Raw genomic sequence first — 21,230 nt, 5'->3', positions numbered from 1 at the left:
GTAAAGATGTTACAGAATATAGTGAGTATGATAAGATGTTACAAGGGGTAGTAGAACTGTCCAAACAACAGATTATCCACACTAAACATGTTAAATTTTTACGAGACCAGAAAGATTATAGTACAGACAAAGTCTTTCTATGGCAGAAACCAAAAGCTCAACAAAAACAAAAAAACTGGTCACGTAGTCACAATAATATTAATAAACAAAACAGAAATGCTAACTCATCTGAAGAAAGAGTTGAAACAAGCGGAGTAAGTAAACCACAAAGGAAATATAGACGTAGAAGGGGTCAGTATCAAATAAAGGTTTCTTTTTCTGACCCAGAAGTGACTGATGAGGAATTTTCCTCTCAGAATCTTTCTACCTCAAGCGAAGAAGCATCTGCCACTGACATTGATTCAGGGGAATCAGGGGATCTACCCAGTACCCAACCCTTCTACCTCTTCTATCCCAGTGGAAAATGCTATGCCTGTTGACCTCATTGATCAAGGGGCACGACCTAAGGATAAGAATTCAGTATTGAAAAAAAGTGATAAGATAGAAAAGGTATCAAAACAATCACTTATTGCTAAGACACAGGTTTTTCGGCCTGTTCTAAAACAAACAGAGGGAGGAAGCCCCCCTCCAAAGACACAAGTCAACCACAGGTATGCACTGAGGGACAAAATAGAGAACTAGGCACCACTACCAATGTTATCAATCTCTCATAATACACATTTTATTGAGTGACACTGAGGAATGGGTTTTCAGCTACGGTTTGGGCTTTTGTCCTACCCGTAGCTTCAATTTGTTTAACACCATACTTGATGTCAACAAATTCATCAGGAAACTCACACTTAAGAAGCATTTTTTTGAGAGTAGTGAAATTGATCAGCATTATTCCATTGCAACTCATTCTGAACAAACTTTTCAGGAGGCCTGTGATGTAATAATGCTTGAAGAGTTAGAAAGAGAATCCCTCTATACTGTTGAACAACAAGAAGATAGAGGATACCCTAATTTTAAGCCAGATTCAAATTTTTATCCTATACAAAGCAGGGGCAATGCTTTAGAATTGTATCATAAGAGAGTTGTGGAAGATCTGACTAATCTACAATTTACAATCTACACAGTCTAAGAGTAACTTAACTCTAAAAGAAAATCAGGCAGTTACATCACTCAGTAACAATGAACATCTTGTTATTCGCCAATCCGACAAGGGAGGTAGCACTGTGGTGATGGATCGTAATGACTATATAATAGAAGCTCACCGTCAGTTGAGGGATCCAGAAACATATAAAATTCTCCACAGGAAGTTGACCACCCTGTGGTCACCATTTTCCATCATCTACCAAAAGTCTACAAAAGCCTTGAGAATGTTAAAGGATGTCCCATTGTCTCGGGCATTGGGTCTCTCCTTAGCCCCTTGTCGGAATGGCTAGATACTATCCTCCAAAGAACTGTGCAGGGGATTTATAGCTACTTAAGAGATACCACTCATGTCTTGTTCCTACTCAAGGATTTTTGATGGCAGGAAGATTATAGTTGGCTCACAATTGATGTTGTGTCCCTATATTCTAGCCCATAAAGAATTTGCTCTGCGAGTAACCAGATTCCTATTAGAACGTAATTTTTTCATGTTTGAGGGCACATACTATTTGCAATTAAGAGGTACAGCGATGGGGGCCAAATTTGCCCCCTCGTATGCAAATATTTTCATGGGCTGGCTCGAGTCCAAATTTGTGTACTCAGACACTAACCGGATGAGAGAGAGAGTATCATCTTTTACAAACGGTTTATAGATGATCTCTTGATCATCTGGAGATCAGGTAAACAAGATGCTGAACGTTTTGTCCAGTACCTTAATGAACAGGATACAGGAGTCAGCTTTACCCATGAATGGAGCAAAGATAAAACCTTCTTTTTGGATGTTGAACTCTCAGGGTCGGCGTTGAAAAAGGAGATTAAAATTAATTTGTACCGAAAGAAAATTGCTGGCAACTCTTTTCTTCATGCTAAAAGTGCACACCCAAAGCATGTTTTTAAGGGGATTGTCAAGAGTCATTTCATCAGAGCTAAGAGAATTTGCTCTGATAATGCTAACTATAGCATACAAAGTGCTGAACTCAGGAGAAGATTAAAAAATAGAGGTTATTGTAGAAACCAGGTCAATAAAATCTCTAGTGAAATAGACAAGACACTCTTTTAAGCAAGCCCAAGAAAACACAAACCAAAAAGCCACTTTTTATTACCAAATATTCATCTCAGTTTCCTGAGGTTTGTAATATTATCAAAAAGTACTTTCCAATGTTATATGGAGATAAGAATTTGAAAGCGGTAGTAGAAAACGGCTGTAAATGCGTGTTCTTCAGAAATTTAACCATGGGAAATATTCTTTCTCCTAGCAATTTAAAAACTCCAAACAGAGATAGCTTATGGTTATCAGTAAATGGCACATATCGTTGTGGCCATTCACGTTGCAAGTCTTGCAACTACCTTACAACAGGTAAAGAAGTTTACTCATGTGTCACAGGACATACTTTTCTAACCAAGGGCTGTGTCATTTGTTCTACCTCTTATGTAATTTATCTGATTGAATGTATAGAACATAAATTACAGTATGTAGGAATGACCAGTCGTGATGTCAGAACCCGGATCAGAGAGCGTCTGGGCTACATTACAAATGAAAAAAGATGCTCAGGACTATCAAGACATTTTTTAGATGTACATCACCAAAATACTGGTGCCTTTAGATGGAGAGCCATAGAACATGTCAGGAATCCAAGTAGAGGGGGTAACAGAGATAGACTCCTGTCTAAACAGGAAATATACTGGATATTCAAACTAGACACACAAGTACCCAAAGGTTTCAATTCAGAGTACAATATGATCAATCTTTGGTAGTAAATAAACCTAGGGTAGCATTTATAATCATCTCTATAGTCTCTTTAGTATCCAGATATATTTATCTCCCCCAGATTTTTCTCTTTTATTCTTGTCCAGTGAACCATTCATACTAGTCAAGTTTAGCTATCAGGTTTGAATTGCTAACATGAAATGTCTTAACACTTCCCAGTTTATTTAATAGGCAGTATTGTTTATAGCCCAATTTAAATCTGCATTCATATTTTTAATACACACGTTTCATCATCAACTCATATATCAAAACCAGTTAGTTTATTAAGATACATCATTTTTACACTGTATTCCAACATGGATCTTTGGCTATGGGTGTTGTGAGTTTAATTTAATGTAGTTACGGTATTAGCAGTTGTTCTTTTAACTGTTTTAACAAGACATAGTATTTCCCTTCTTTGAGGAGCAAAACACTTTCAGCGAGATTACGAGTTTTGTGTTAGCCTTAAAAAGCAGCGTTGAGAGGTCCCAACGCTGCTTTTTATCTAACGCTGGTATTACGAGTTTGACAGGTAGAGGCTCACCGCTCACTTTTCTTCCGCGACTCGAGGCTACCGCAAATCCCCTTACGTCAATTGCGTATCCTATCTTTTTAATGGGATTTGTCTAACGCTGGTATTACGAGTCTTGGAGAAAGTGAGCGGTAGAGCTTCTACCTCCAAGACTCCAACCGCATTTAAAAGTCAGTAGTTAAGAGTTTTATGGGCTAACGCCGGAACATTAAACTCTTAACTAAAGTGCTAAAATGTACACTAACACCCATAAACTACCTATGAACCCCTAAACCGAGCCCCCCCCACATCGCAAACACTATAATAAAATTATTTAACCCCTAATCTGCCGACCGGACACCGCCGCCACCTACATTATAGCTATGAACCCCTAATCTGCTGTCCCTAACATCGCCGACACCTATATTAAATTTATTAACCACTAATCTGCCCCCCCCCCAACGTCGCCGCCACCTACCTACACTTATTAACCCCTAATCTGCTGACCAGACATCGCCGGCACTATAATAAATGTATTAACCCCTAAACCGCCGCACTCCCACCTCGCAAACACTATAATAAATTTTATTAACCCCTAATCTGCCCCCCCAACGTCGCCGCCACCTACATACAATTATTAACCCCTAATCTGCCGCCCCCAATGTCGCCGCTACTATAATAAAGTTATTAACCCCTAAACCTAAGTCTAACCCTAACCCTAACACCCCCCTAAGTTAAATATAATTTAAATAAAACTAAATAAATTTTCTATAATTAAATAAATTATTCTTTTTTAAAAATAAATACTTACCTATAAAATAAACCATAAGATAGCTACAATATAACTAATAGTTACATTGTAGCTATTTTAGGTTTTATATTTATTTTACAGGCAACTTTGTATTTATTTTAACTAGGTACAATAGCTATTAAATAGTTAATAACTATTTAATAGCTACCTAGTTAAAATAAATATAAAATTACCTGTAAAATAAATCCTAACCTAAGTTACAAATACACCTAACACTACACTATCAATAAATTAATTAAATAAATTAACTACAATTATCTAAAATAAAATATAACACTAAATTACAAAAAATGAAAAAAAATTACAAGAATTTTAATCTAATTACACCTAATCTAAGCCCCCTAATAAAATAAAAAAGCCCCCCAAAATAATAAAATATCCCTACCCTATACTAAATTACAAAAGTAATCAGCTCTTTTACCAGCCCTTAAAAGGGCTTTTTGCGGGGCATTGCCCCAAAGTAATCAGCTCTTTTACCTGTAAAATAAAATACAACCCCCCCAACATTACAACCCACCACCCACAAACCCCTACTCTAAAACCCACCTGATCCCCCCTTAAATAAACCTAACACTACCCCATTGAAGATCACCCGACCTTGAGTCGTCTTCACCCAACCGGGCCGAACTCTTCATCCGATGCGGGCACAAGTGGTCCTCCATCTGGGCAGAAGTCTTCATCTGATCGTGGCAGAAGATGTTCTCCATCCGGCAGAAGTCTTCATCCATCCGTGGCTCCATCTTCAAGACTTCCGACGGACTAACGACAAATGAAGGTTACTTTAAATGACATCATCCAAGATGGCGTCCCTTGAATTCCGATTGGCTGATAGGATTCTATCAGCCAATCGGATTTAAGGTAGGAAAAATCCGATTGGTTGATTGAATCAGCCAATCGGATTGAAGTTCAATCCGATTGGCTGATTGGATCAGCCAATAGAATTGACCTTGCATTTTTTGTAATTTAGTGGGGTTTTTTTTTTTGTACTATAGTTTAGTTTATTTAATTGTATTTTAGTTTAGGTAATTTTATAATTATTTTAACTAGGTAGCTATTAAATAGTTATTAACTATTTAATAGCTATTGTACCTAGTTAAAATAAATACAAAGTTGCCTGTAAAATAAATATAAATCCTAAAATAGCTACAATGTAACTATTAGTTATATTGTAGCTATCTTATGGTTTATTTTATAGGTAAGTATTTATTTTTAAATAGGAATAATTTATTTAATTATAGAAAATTTATTTTGTTTTATTTAAATTATATTTAATTTAGGGGGTGTTAGGGTTAGGGTTAGACTTAGGTTTAGGGGTTAATAATTGTATGTAGGTGGCGTCGATGTTAGGGAGGGCAGATTAGGGGGTTAATAAAATTTATTATAGTGTTTGCGAGGCGGGAGTGTGGCGGTTTAGGGGTTAATACATTTATTATAGTGGCGGCGATGTCCAGTCAGCAGATTAAGGGTTAATAAGTGTAGGTAGGTGGCGGCGACGTTGGGGGGGAAAGATTAGGGTTAATAATTATAATATAGGTGTCGGCGATGTTAGGGACAGCAGATTAGGGGTTCATAGCTATAATGTAGATGGCGGCGGTGTCTGGAGCGGCAGATTAGGGGTTAATAATATAATGTAGGTGCCAGCGATAGCGGGGGCGGCAGATTAGGGGTTAATAAGTGTAAGGTTAGGGGTGTTTAGACTTGGGGTTCATGTTAGGGTGTTAGGTGTAGACATATTTTTTATTTCCCCATAGGAAACAATGGGGCTGCGTTAGGAGCTGAACGCTGCTTTTTTGCAGGTGTTAGGTTTTTTTTTCAGCCAGCTCAGCCCCATTGTTTCCTATGGGGAAATCGTGCACAAGCACATTTTTCCAGCTAAACGCTACCGTAAGCAACGCTGGTATTGCGGGTTGAAGTGGATCTAGATTTGGCTCAACAATCACTTTTCTGAGGCTAACGCAGCCATTCAGAAAACTCGTAATACCAGCGTTGGCTCAAGGGAGCTCTGGAAAAAAAAGGCTTGTTAGCCCCACAGGTCTTTACCGACAAAACTCGTAATCTAGGCGTTTATATCCCCATGCCGTGAATATTTCCATACTTTGAACAGTGCAAGTTTTTATGATGAATGTATAACACAATCTATATATCCCATATGAATTGTCTGCATTTATTATATGTATATATATTTTTCACGTGTGTTCTATTTATGTTAAATTTCATTCACTGTCTATGTTCATCCAGATTAGTTATTAAGTTAAAATGAGGTGTTGCCACTTTAAATAAAACACCATTTGACTGTTCATCCAATGGCTGCTTGGCTCTGGGAGCAGAGGGATAGGGGTTAATACATTTAGTTAGTTGCGGTGGGCTTCGGAAGTAGCGGGATGGGGGTTAATAACTTTATTAGAGTTGCGGTGGGCTCCGGGAGCAGCAGGATGAGGGGTTAATAACTTTATTTAGTGGCGGCGGGGTCCGGGAGCAGCGGGATAGGGATTAATAACTTTATTAGAGTTGCAGTGGGCTCCGGGAGCAGCGGAATAGGGGTTAATAACTTTATTTAGTTGTGGCAGGGTCCAGGAGCGGCAGGATAGGGGTTAAACATTTTAGTATAGTGGCAGTGTTTAGTGACAGGGTATAAATAAAGTTGTAAAAAAGCCGAATAGCAGCAAGATTGATGACTGTAATTAACAGTCCGCTGCTCATCGCCCTGTACTTGGTGCAAGGCTTTTTGACAGCTTTTTTAATAAATATAAAGAGCGTATTCAGGTCCATGGCCGCGATGTTAGGCGATGTTAGGCGAGTGTATTGGTGCCGGCGAATACAGCACAAATGACGGCTTGATAAGTAGGCCTTTTTTTATATATGAAAGGATGTGTGCACTCTACTGTTGTTATAAGAATATATAGAACCAGGTGCTTGCAGTTATAAACAATTAATTATAATACAATATTATAAAGAGAAGTCATAACTAAATATAATAGCTATGAAAAAGAATGGCAAGGCAGCACTCAGATTGCATGGAAAACAAGTGGTTTATTTTGCTTGTCCCAACACGTCAGAGACATCAATTAACCCCTCAATCAAATTGTGTTTAAAAAGGAGTAATTTACACTACCAGGCCTGGTAAACAGAACGGTTCCTTACAATAAATCTATTTACACTTTACACAACGAAAGCGCAAATATGTTGCAACTCGCTCTCCTTTGTATAATCACTCATGTTAAGGATACATATAGCAACAATATCGCCATTAGACATAAAGAAACAAATGTCCAAAAACACCAGAGCACTTAGTGTGAATCACACGCTCTGTATAGCATGGGAAAGTTGCACAGAAAAGTTCCAGCGTTACTGATTTTGAGCCAGCAAGCACAACAAGAAAAAAGCAACCTCACCACAATGCGCGGTAGAAGTTCCTGTGTACACCTAGGTAATCACCACTTTATCCATCTCACAAGCTTCACTCGCTCCATAGTGGATCATGGCAATTCCACGAAAGGGTAACTGTATGTAATCCTCTTTACGATTATCACCTCCTTTCAGTTGAAAAAACGGAACTCCAAATCAAGGCTGCTATTGTTATTGCTGGTCACCGCAACCGCTCCTCAGTTACACGGTCAATCCAAACCGCTGCCAGGTAAGTTTACTCCACTTCAAAAGTTGCCGCTTCTCAAACGTCAGACATGACGCGTTTCGCCCCTCCCCCTTAGTGGGCTTCATCGGATGCTTGTGTACGGCAATAGTACTCTATTTATAGCGTGAATGCTCATTTGAATATTTGATTTATGATTATTATAATTACATCACAGCAAACTTATTTACAGAATGAAACAAAAAACACATTTGCACACGTACAATATTAAAAGACAATTGTAGCTTTGTGCAAAATATTTGGGGTAAATTCAATCTGGAGATGGCAAACGGCCTACATCAAACACAGAATTTTCAGAAAAGCATTTTAACACCATATTGTCTGGAGCAAAAAAGTTTCGCTATGTTAACTAGATGATTATGCCTCTTAAAGGGGCTATGATAGGACCTTCCACAATCCCTTGAAAGAGAGTTACTATAGGAAACATGAGAAATCTATTTTTTCATTAAGGCCATTTGGAGCCAGTGTGTCTAAACGATAAATCCAACGGGACTCATTCCTTAGTAACATATTATCCACATCACCACCACGGCGATGCTGTTTGATATGTTGTATCCCTGTCACTTTCATGATGGTAAAATCTGAATTATGATACAATTCAAAGTGTCTGACCACCGGGCTGTCCTGTTCCTTATTTTTGATATCATCCCTATGCTCCCTCACTCGGTCTTTCAAGTCACCCTTAGTTTTTCCTATATAATATAGGGGGCATAAACAGTGTAAGAGGTAAATCACACCTGCAGTGTTACAGGAAATCCATTGTTTAATGTTATATTGTATACCTGTTGAGGTTTCAAATTTACTTGTTTTCTGTATGAACCTGCAATACACACAGTGCCCACACGGGCTGCAGCCTTGCCATTTGCCTCTTGCTCTTAACCATGTAGTTGTGGGATTCTTCATATACTCACTTCTGACTAGCTTATCTTTAAGACTGTTAGCTCTACGTGCTGTCAAGAGAGGATAATCTCCTACATATTCTCTTAATTCATCATCAATAGTTAACATATGCCAATATTTTTGCATTATGTGTCTCAATTTGCCCCAGTGTGAATTGAACTTTGTTATAAGGCGTACCTTATCTGTATTCCTCTTGACTACATTTTGTTTATATAATAGGTCATTCCTAGTGCTACTTCTAGCTCGTATTCATGCCTTTTGACCTGTCTTTTTGAATACCCTCTTTCAAGGAACCTGCGTGACATGTCTTTTGCCTGCTCCTTGAAATCCTCAGAATTAGAACAGTTTCTTCTTAAACAAAGAAACTGGCCTACTGGAATCCCAGATTTTAAACTATCTGGGTGGTGGCTGCTAGCATGTAAAAGGCTGTTTGTTGCCGTTGATTTGTGATGTACCTTAGTGATTAAGCATCTGCCTTCTTTTCTTATAGATAAATCTAGAAATGTTGCTTCATCTCTACTCATTTCACATGTAAGAAAAATATTATACCCATTGTCGGTATTCAAAATACCCAGAACATTTTCTAATAGCTCCTTACTGCCCCTCCAAAGAAGGAGGATGTCATCCACATAACAAAGCCAGAGTGCCACATGTGCCTCCACCAGGGATTCAAAACACAAAAAATGTTCTTGTGCTTCCCATAAGCCTAGATGTAAACAGGCATAGGTGGGGACACATGTGGCACCCATGGCTGTACCCTGAAGCTGCCTGTAGTATCTCCCATCAAACTGGAAGACATTATTGTTCAAGATTAGTTGTAAAAAAGAAATGACAAAATCTGTGTGTGCCTGAAAATCTTGCCCCCTTTGTTCAAGAAAATATCTAATTGCTCTAATCCCTACAATATGAGGGATAGATGAGTATAACGACTCGACGTCAAGGGTAACTAACCAGGTATCATCATCAACATCTATGCCATCCAGCTTCCTAAGGACATCTGAGGTATCTTGGACATAGGAGGGCAATGAACTTAGAAAGGGTCTCATGAAGAAATCAATATATCTACTTGCCCCTTCCATTGGCCCCCCTATGCCCGAGATAATCGGTCGTCCCAGCGGTTTACTCATACATTTATGTAGCTTAGGAATGCAGTAAAAAGTTGGCACAATTGGAAACTTCTTAAACATAAATGCATGCTCTTTGTGTGTAATTAACCCCTCTCTCAGAGCATCATTAAGAATAAAAAAAGTTCATTAAAAGATGTGTCAAATGCAGATCTGTCCGTTAATTCATATTCGCCTAGATTTAGAGTTTGGCGTTAGCCGTCAAAACCAGCGTTAGAGGCTCCTAACGCTAGTTTTGGGCTACCGCTGGTATTTAGAGTCGTGTAGGTAAGGGTCTAACGCTCACTTTCCAGCCACGACTTTTCCATACTGCAGATCCCCCTACGCCATTTGCGTATCCTATCTTTTCAATGGGATCTTTCTAACGCCGGTATTTAGAGTCGTGGCTGAAGTGAGCGTTAGAAATCTAACGACAAAACTCCAGCCGCAGAGAAAAGCCAGGAGTTAAGAGCTTTCTGGGCTAACGCCGGTTCATAAGGCTCTTAACTACTGTGCTCTAAAGTACACTAACACCCATAAACTACCTATGTACCCCTAAACCAATGCCCCTCCACATCGCCGCCACTCTATTACATTTTTTTAACCCCTAATCTGCTGACCGCTCACCGCCGCCACCTACGTTATACTTATGTACCCCTAATCTGCTGCCCCTAACACCGGTGACCCCTATATTATATTTATTAACCCCGAATCTGCAGCCCCCAACGTCGCTGCTACCTTACCTACAATTATTAACCCCTAATCCGCCTCACTAACCCTATAATAAATAGTATTAACCCCTAATCTGCCCTCCCTAACATCACCGACACCTAACTTCAAGTATTAACCCCTAATCTGCCGACCGGACCTCACCGCTACTCTATTAAATTTATTAACCCCTAAAGCTAAGTCTAACCCTAACACTAACACCCCCCTAAGTTAAATATAATTTTTATCTAACGAAATAAATTAACTCTTATTAAATAAATTAATCCTAATTAAAGCTAAATACTTACCTGTAAAATAAACCCTAATATAGCTACAATATAAATTATAATTATATTGTAGCTATTTTAGGATTTATATTTATTTTACAGGCAACTTTGCATTTATTTTAACCAGGTACAATCGCTATTAAATAGTTAATAACTATTTAATAGCTACCTAGTTAAAATAATTACAAAATTACCTGTAAAATAAATCCTAACCTAAGTTACAATTAAACCTAACACTACACTATCAATAAATTAATTACATAAAATACCTACAAATAACTACAATTAAACCTAACACTACACTATCAATACATTAATTGCATAAAATACCTACAAATAAATACAATTAAATAAACTAACTAAAGTACAAAAAATAAAAAAAGAACTAAGTTACAAAAAATAAAAAAATAATTTACAAACATTAGAAAAATATTACAACAATTTTAAGCTAATTACACCTACTCTAAGCCCCCTAATAAAATAACAAAGCCCCCCAAAATAAAAAAATGCCCTACCCTATTCTAAAATTAAAATAAAAAAGCTCTTTTACCTTACCAGCCCTTAAAAGGGCCTTTTGCGGGGCATGCCCCAAAGAAAACAGCTCTTTTGCCTGTAAAAAATAACATACAATACCCCCCCCCCCCCCAACATTACAACCCACCACCCACATACCCCTAATCTAACCCAAACCCCCCTTAAATAAAGCTAACACTAAGCCCCTGAAGATCATCCTACCTTATCTTCACCACGCCGGGTATCACCGATCCGTCCAGGCTCCAAAGTCTTCATCCAAGCCCAAGTGGGGGCTGAAGATGTCCATGATCCGGCTGAAGTCTTGGCCCAAGCGGGGGCTGAAGATGTCCATGATCCGGCTGAAGTCTTGATCCAAGCGGGAGCTGAAGAGGTCCATGATCCAGCTGAAGTCTTCTATCAAGCGGCATCTTCAATCTTCTTTCTTCCGGATCCATCTTCATCCCGCCGACGCGGAACATCCTTCTTCACCGACGAATTCCCAACGAAATACGGTTCCTTTAAGGGACGTCATCCAAGATGGCGTCCCTCAAATTCCGATTGGCTGATAGGATTCTATCAGCCAATCGGAATTAAGGTAGGAAAATTCTGATTGGCTGATGGAATCAGCCAATCATATTCAAGTTCAATCCGATTGGCTGATTGGATCAGCCAATCAGATTGAGCTCGCATTCTATTGGCTGTTCCGATCAGCCAATAGAATGCAAGCTCAATCTGATTGGCTGATCCAATCAGCCAATCGGATTGAACTTGAATCTGATTGGCTGATTCCATCAGCCAATCAGAATTTTCCTACCTTAATTCCGATTGGCTGATAGAATCCTATCAGCCAATCGGAATTCGAGGGATGCCATCTTGGATGACGTCCCTTAAAGGAACCGTCATTTGTCGGGAAGTCGTCGGTGAAGAAGGATGTTCCACGTCGGCGGGATGAAGATGGATCCGGAAGAAAGAAGATTGAAGATGCCGCTTGATAGAAGACTTCAGCCGGATCATGGACCTCTTCAGCTCCCGCTTGGATCAAGACTTCAGCCGGATCATGGACATCTTCAGCCCCCGCTTGGGCCAAGACTTCAGCCGGATCATGGACATCTTCAGCCCCCTCTTGGGCCAAGACTTCAGCCGGATCATGGACATCTTCAGCCCCCGCTTGGGCTTGGATGAAGACTTTGGAGCCTGGACGGATCGGTGATACCCGGCGTGGTGAAGATAAGGTAGGATGATCTTCAGGGGCTTAGTGTTAGCTTTATTTAAGGGGGGTTTGGGTTAGATTAGGGGTATGTGGGTGGTGGGTTGTAATGTTGGGGGGGGTATTGTATGTTATTTTTTACAGGCAAAAGAGCTGTTTTCTTTGGGGCATGCCCCGCAAAAGGCCCTTTTAAGGGCTGGTAAGGTAAAAGAGCTTTTCTATTTTTATTTTAGAATAGGGTAGGGCATTTTCTTATTTTGGGGGCTTTGTTATTTTATTAGGGGGCTTAGAGTAAGTGTAATTAGCTTAAAATTGTTGTAATATTTTTCTAATGTTTGTAAATTATTTTTTGTAACTTAGTTCTTTTTTTATTTTTTGTACTTTAGTTAGTTTATTTAATTTTATTTATTTGTAGGTATTTTATGTAATTAATTAATTGATAGTGTAGTGTTAGGTTTAATTGTAACTTAGGTTAGGATTTATTTTACAGGTAATTTTGTAATTATTTTAACTAGATAGCTATTAAATAGTTATTAACTATTTAATAGCTATTTTACCTGGTTAAAATAATTACAAAGTTGCCTGTAAAATAAATATTAATCCTAAAATAGCTACAATATAATTATTAGTTATATTGTAGCTATATTAGGGTTTATTTTAAAGGTAAGTATTTAGTTTTAAATAGGATTAATTTATTTAATAAGAGTTAATTTATTTTGTTAGATTAAAATTATATTTAATTTAGGGGGTGTTAGTGTTAGGGTTAGACTTAGCTTTAGGGGTTAATAAATTTAATAGAGTAGCAGCGAGGTCCGGTCAGCAGATAAGGGGTTAATACTTGAAGTTAGGTGTCAGCGATGTTAGGGAGGGCAGATTAGGTGTTAATACTATTTATTATAGGGTTATTGAGGCGGGAGTGAGGCGGATTAGGGGTTAATACATTTATTATAGTAGCGGTGAGGTTCCGGTCAGCAGATTAGGGGTTAATTACTGTAGGTAGCTGGCGGAGACGTTGTGGGGGGCAGATTAGGGGTTAATAAATATAATATAGGGGTCGGCGGTGTTAGGGGCAGCAGATTAGGGGTACATAGGGATAATGTAGGTTACGCCGGTGTACGGAGCGGCAGATTAGGGGTTAAAAAAATATGCAGGTGTCAGCGATAGCGGGGGCGGCAGATTAGGGGTTAATAAGTGTAAGGTTAGGGGTGTTTAGACTCGGGGTACATGTTAGGGTGTTAGGTGCAGACTTAGGAAGTATTCTCCCATAGGAAACAATGGGGCTGCATTAGGAGCTGAACGCTTCTTTTTTGCAGGTGTTAGGTTTTTTTTCAGCTCAAACTGCCCCATTGTTTCCTATGGGGGAATCGTGCACGAGCACGTGTTTGAAGCTGGCCGCGTCCATAAGCACCCCTGGTATTGAGAGTTGCAGTGGCGGTAAATTATGCTCTACACTCCTTTTTTGGAGCCTAACGCAGTCATTCTGTAAACTCTAAATACCAGCGGTATTTAAAAGGTGCGGGGAAAAAACCCAGCGTTAGCTGCGCGTGTCGTTACTGACAAAACTCTAAATCTAGCCGATTGTGTTGTGTTGGATAATTGCCTATGGACTTCTGCTACATAATCATGATCATTCATGACTACTAGGTTTCCACCCTTGTCTGAGGATTTAAAAATGAGTCCCTTGCTATTGAGTAACTCTGAAAGGGATTTCCTTTCAGTTGAACTCAAATTATCATGAATTACAACACAGACTTGTAATTCCCCAATCTCGCTTTCCACGCATCTTACAAAGTTCTGAATCTCTGGAGCAGATGAGAGTGGGGGCATATATTTAGACGGTGGTTTAAATTTAGATTTTTTAGGGTGTTGAATACTGTCAACATCCTCATTTTGATCCTCTAATAGTGACAGTAGGTCATCCATGGCTAGTTTGTCCCTTGTGTCAACCAGCACACCCGGACCATATTTTCTCTTCATAACTTTTTTAAGGACCAATTTCCTTGCAAACAGGTTTCGGTCCTTTATGAATTTAAATTTATCAAGGTGTGCTAATGGACAAAAGGACAAACCCCTACTTAGCAATGACATTTGAGAGAGGGATAGGGAAATGGAAGATAGATTGACAACCCTGAGGGCATCAGTGCTCTTAATAGGTTGTGAACCAAGAATGGAAGTTACACTCTCTGGTTCCTTGTTAACATCCGTGTTCTTCTGTTGTTCCTGTATCTCCCACCACCTCTCCTCCTGTTTGAAGAGCATCCACCTCCCTCTCTTTTGCCTCCCCGCCTCCCCCCCTCATGTTTATGTGAAGATGTGGATCATGTGAAGATCCAGCCACAGTTTGTGAATCATTTTGCTTATTATCTGAATTGTCAGTCCCTGAGTCATATGAATTACGACTGCTGTTACTATTTCTATAGATGTAGATCTTATTTTTTCTCTCATCATCCTGATCTCTCATTAATTTCTTACACTTCCTGAATTTCACTTCATTTTGTAATTTGTCTAAATTCCTTTGAATTTCTTTATTTAATTTTTCAAAGGCAGGAACGACAGAAAAAATGTTCACAGCTATATATGCTTTCTCTACCTCTATTTTACTTTCTTCTAATTTTACCTTATCTTTCGATATCATTAATTCCATTAATTCGATTGTACATTTTGTTAGAATTGCATTCCATTTTGCAATAAATTCGTTATCAGCATTAGGTCTCCTTAAACTGATTCCTGGGTCTAATTTAATCCTTAGGCTCAAATATTCAAATGAGCATTCACGCTACTATAAATAGAGTACTATTGCCGTACACAAGCATCCGATGAAGCCCTGAAGTCAGCCCACTAAGGGGGAGGGGCGAAAGCGTCATGCCTGACGTTTGAGAAGCGGCAACTTTTGAAGTGGAGTAAACTCACCTGGCAGTGGTTTGGATTGACCGTGTAACTGAGGAGCGGTTGCGGTGACCAGCAATAACAATAGCAGCCTTGATTTGGAGTTCCGGTTTTTCAACTGAAAGGAGGTGATAATCGTAAAGAGGATTACATACAGTTACCCTTTCGTGGAATTGCCATGATCCACTATGGAGCGAGTGAAGCTTGTGAGATGGATAAAGTGGTGATTACCTAGGTGTACACAGGAACTTCTACCGCGCATTGTGGTGAGGTTGCTTTTTTCTTGTTGTGCTGGCTGGCTCAAAATCAGTAACGCTGGAACTTTTCTGTGCAACTTTCCCATGCTATACAGAGCCTGTGATTCACACTAAGTGCTCTGGTGTTTTTGGACATTTGTTTCTTTATGTCTAATGGTGATATTGTTCCTATATGTATCCTTAACATGAGTGATTATACAAAGGAGAGCGTGTTGCAACATATTTGCATTTTCGTTGTGTAAAGTATAAATAGATATATTGTAAGGAACTGTTCTGTTTACCAGGCCTGGTAGTGTAAATTACTCCTTTTTAAACACAATTTGGTTGAGGGGTTAATTGATGTCTCTGACGTGTTGGGACAAGCAAAATAAACCACTTGTTTTCCATGCAATCTGAGTGCTGCCTTGTCATTCTTTTTCATAGCTATTATATTTAGTTATGACTTCTCTTTATAATATTGTATTATAATTTATTGATAAGTAGGCCTCAATGTTTTTAATGTTAAAGGGACATGAAACTCAACATTTTTCTATCATAATTCAGATACAGCATGCACTTTCAAACAACTTTATAATTGACTTCTATTATCAAATTTACTTCAATCTCTTAATATTTTTTGTTGAAAAGCAGAGAGGTAAGCTCATGGGCATGCATGGGTCTGGAGCTATATATGGCAGTAGTTTTCAAAGAATGTGATCCATTTGCAAGGACACTAGATGGCAGCACAATTTCCTGAAATGTAGTGCTCCAGACACTTCCCTAGGTATCTCTTCAATAAAGAACTCCATGGGAACAAAGCAAATTTTATAATATAAGTAAATTGGAAACTTTTTTAACCCCTTAAGAACCAGCGACGTACCCTGTATGTCGCTGGCCTTTTTTTGGGACGTGATTGTTTTATAGTGCGGTCTTGCCACCAGCGTTGAGACTGCTCTATTCCACAAAGCCTGCTGGAGGGAGGGCATTAATAGTGTGTTCTTGCTAGACTTGTGCTATTATGTCCTGAAAAAACCCTTAACGACCAGTGACATATAGGGTACATTGTGGTCATTAAGGGGTTAAAAAAAATTATGCTCTGTCTGAATCACTAAATAATTTTTTTGTTTTTTATATCAGTTTAATTTTCTTTTTTTCAAGAATTTTGGTTTCAATTACAAAATTCCAACCACCATTTGCCTTATTTGGAGGAGCCAGTTTAAACTTAAGTCTGCAAACAATGCTAGCCACAGTCATAAAGTTAGTATAAAGTACTCTGTTTTGCAGCTGTTATCAGTTAAAGCAAATTAGTGAAAGGTATGTAGTAGGGTTAGCCTTGAGAAGTAAGCAGGGTGCTTTTCATGTTCTGAGAAGTAGAAATTGCTCAATTTTCAGAGATGTATTACATGAAAAGAGGGCAAAATAGATCATTAGAACATATTACAAAGAAAGTTTCATTATACAAAATAAAATATTTTATTTAATAATCTTCAATTTAAGACTTGGCTGATATGTTTTTTATAGCAATACAATAGAAATGTCTTGTAATTACAAGGTGTTTATTGTCTCATTAAAAGGTGACAATGGCAGCTTACAGGTAAAAAAAATGGGCATATACAGAGTCTGTAAAAGATCAGTATAGTTGGTGTTAATACTGAGCAAAAGCTATAAAAGGGTAAAAAAAAGTATTAAAAAAACACATTGTGATGATCCTCCACAACTCTCAAGCAAAGCATAGTTTTGGTTTTGTATCTGGCCTAGTCAAAAAGGATGATCGTACTGGAGTCATTCTGAAGTAATTGAGTCCTCCAGACTAATCCTCATGAGCCCCCCTGAAGAATGCCCAAAGGCCAAAATATTAATTTGCTGACTGTTCATGCTTGTGAAGTAATCAATAAGGTTATCTTTATCTCTTGAGAAAGTGTGCTAAGTGGGCGAACGAGATGCGTAGAGGAGGAGCATAAAGAAAGTAGCATGGACTATACCAGTCTGGATACCGGCTTTATCGGAACTAGAGAGATCAGAACCAGGGCATGAGCCGTAACTTGGAAATACTGAGGGAATTATTACGTGCATAAAAGTTTTTATGTCTAGCAAGTGCAATATATGCATCTTGTGTGTAATAACTTTTAAATATTACCTTGATTTGAGATTGTGTTTTCTTGCTTCTTATATTCACATATCAAATTTATAAATATTCTAATCATGTGATTTATTCCATAAACAATATGTACTTTAATCACTATTACTTTCTATACAGTATATAACCCAAATGAATTGTCATTTGGGAATAAATGATCTGAACAATGGACCCTTGATACATTTTAGGAAATGGGCACTTTCTTTCTTTTTTTCTTTCTTTCTTTCTTTTCTCACTGTCTCTCTCTTTCTCCCTCACTCCATTGCTTTCCTTTTCTGTCTATAATATTTATATTATACCCTTTGAACTTTTTGGGGGAAAAATACAATTTCTATTGTCTACACATGGTGAACTTCAATTTAACTATAATAAACTCGTATCTCATACATTTTGTAAAATTCTGTTTGGTGTAGCAAGCTTATAACATGAATAGTATGAACTTTACCACCTGCAAAAATAAGTGTAATACAATTTCTCATGTTCCTTTTTGCAACCACGATCCATGCATGAATGTAGAGACTATGCCCACCAATTTTTATATATATATAATAAAGTCACATCATATAAGGTTGAAACCTTTAATAAAAGCATTTAGGTATGGGCTGTAAATGGTTTCCTCCTGGTTTTTTTAAAGGTCATCCTATTTGCTTTATTTCAGGTGTAGCCACGAACAGTCCCTACATTATTACTGTATTTTTCAAATAGAATTGAACAAAGTTTATTTGTTACAATATTGTACTGTCCGTATTCCCTAACAGTTCTTGTTATAGAGCAATGTAATTAAATCTTTTTCTCCACAGATATTAATATGCAACTGTGTAAATTCTATGGTTGTTACACATACTGTCAATGTACAAAGCAATACGATTTATTTATCAAAATGAATCAACATTTCCAGGTGTTCAAAGAAGCAAGGGAATATTATTTCTAAGCAGCATCAACTGAAAAGCTTTTTTATTTGATATTTGCTTAAAGGGACAGTTCACCCAAAAATGTTCTCCTATTTAAATTGTTGACAATGATCCATTTTTCCTTCTGGAGTCTCTTAAATTGTTTACAGTTAGCTCCTTTACCCCTATTTTGGCCTTTGAAATAGCTGATTTAGCTTGTGGTTTCCCAACCTATACTGAATCTTTTGATACCGGAGTCTCAGCTATTGAATAGCCTAAGTAAACACATCCAGCAGAAGGAATTACACTCACAGTGGGGTGCAGGATAGTCAAGTAATACAATGATAATTTTCTGTTGTTGTCTCTATGTATTGAGCTTTAGATTTCCAGACAAATATAAGATAAGGAAGCCTGTGTGTGTACACAAAGTGATAACATAATGAGATATGATATTACCTGAAACTAAACCCATGTTACAAGCTGTGGTTTAAAAGCACAAAACCAGCTACTTCATATACACAAATAAACCTGAAAATGCAATTTCCCATACATTTTATACTCTGCAGCTGGTATAACAAGTCACTGAAAATATATTAATATAAAGACAATTTTGCAGTGTACTGTCCCTTTAAATAGTATCCTTAGAGAAGTAACTCCATTAAAAAACTAAACATAAATACACTATGGGGCATATTTATCAAAGTGTGAGCGGACATTATACAATGTAGCGTACCATGCCCGCTGCACATCGATAAATGCCGACAGCATATGCTTTGGTTATGGAGCAGTGGTCTTTAGACCACTGCTTCATAACTTCTGTTTCCAACGAGCCTGAGGGCTCGCCGGAAACAAGGGGCATCAAGCTCCATTCGGAGCTTTATAATTTGACCCCTATGTATTATTTGAAGAAAGAATATTAAAAAAATTAACACAATAAAAGAATGTCTAAAACTATATCTACACTAACAATGCAGCCCTTCATTATTTTTCAATACTGTGATGTTACGCTGAACAGCAAATGTGCACTGAAGAGAATGTAGAAGATAGGAAACTAGATAAGATCTATGTGTGTGCATCTCAACATGTGCACAGATAAAAAAATTTAATTTTAAAAAAATTGTTTCATGTGATATTTATTAATGGGGTCATTTGAGACTGACCAAATCTCTCTATTGGTTAAAGCACACCACCCTGCACAGGTGTGTTCCTAGACAATGTAATTGAGTTATATATAAAAAGTCAGGGAGTCTCATTCTGTGCAGTCTTGATTTGTGGCAAGTACTGCAGTGCTGGAATTCTATTTTGGTAAATATGAATCAAATGATTTAACGCAGTAAGGCTTAGTTTTATAGTGTTAGGACCAGTCTATTTTGGGACACCTTGTAAGTGGTGACTAGCTGAGCAGAATATGGCCATATTGCGTGACTAAGATCCCAACTTTATTTTTTTACAGCATTTATAAATATGTTAAAATTATGTAAAAATATATGTGGTCTTATGTGTTTGGAAGTGCGCCAATACCTGTTTTTGTCTCATTTGAGATTTGTTTACCAAAAAAAAACAACAACAAAAAAACCATTTGCCCGCTATTTCCTATGTCGTAATGTTGGATGTTGCTGTGTTGCTATTGAATAGTGTAAATTTAAAGTTTTAAAGGGTTTTTCCCGTCTTCAAAGTAACAGTTTAACTGTATAAATTAATCGTCTTTTTTTTGTCCCAAGTAATGCAAAATTGCTAATGTTAGTGCACGCACAATATTAAAATATCACACTCGCGTATTAAAAGTTGAAAGTAAAGCGACTGAACAAGAGCAAAATTAGTGTGACGGAAGAACTTGCGTAAAGGGTTAGGGCTTAAAAAAACCACACAACATAAATACATTAAAATAAAGTGTAGCTCTCATATACACTATCAAATAAAAGTTATTCACATAAATATTATTTAAAAGGTTAAAAGGGTAAGAAGGTATATGGTATATGATAAGGTGTTTGACTCCAAAGTGCTATAATACATATATACATGTCTAAATATATATATCTATATCTATATCTATATATATATATATATATATATATATATATATATATATATATACAGTCGTATGCAAAATTTTAGGCACCCCTGACAATTTCCATGATTTTCATTTATAAATAATAGGGTGTTTGGATCAGCAATTTTATTTTGATCTATAAAATAACTGAAGGACACAGTAATATTTCAGTAGTGAAATGAGGTTTATTGGATTAACAGAAAATGTGCAATATGCATCAAAACAAAATTAGACAGGTGCATAAATTTGGGCACCCTTGTCATTTTGTTGATTTGAACTACCTAGCACTGATTAATTGGAACACACAGTTGGTTTGGTGAGCCCATTAAGCCTTGAACTTCATAGACAGGTGCATCCAATCATGAGAAAAGGTATTTAAGGTGGCCAATTGCAAGTTGTTGTTCTCTTTGACTCTCCTCTGAACAGTGTCAACATGGGGGCCTCAAAACAACTCTCAAATGACC

This window comes from Bombina bombina, chromosome 4, assembly GCF_027579735.1.
Source record: "Bombina bombina isolate aBomBom1 chromosome 4, aBomBom1.pri, whole genome shotgun sequence".
Taxonomy (NCBI): domain Eukaryota; kingdom Metazoa; phylum Chordata; class Amphibia; order Anura; family Bombinatoridae; genus Bombina; species Bombina bombina.
The sequence above is the reverse complement of the archived record's forward strand: the minus strand, read 5'-3'. Positions refer to the sequence as shown.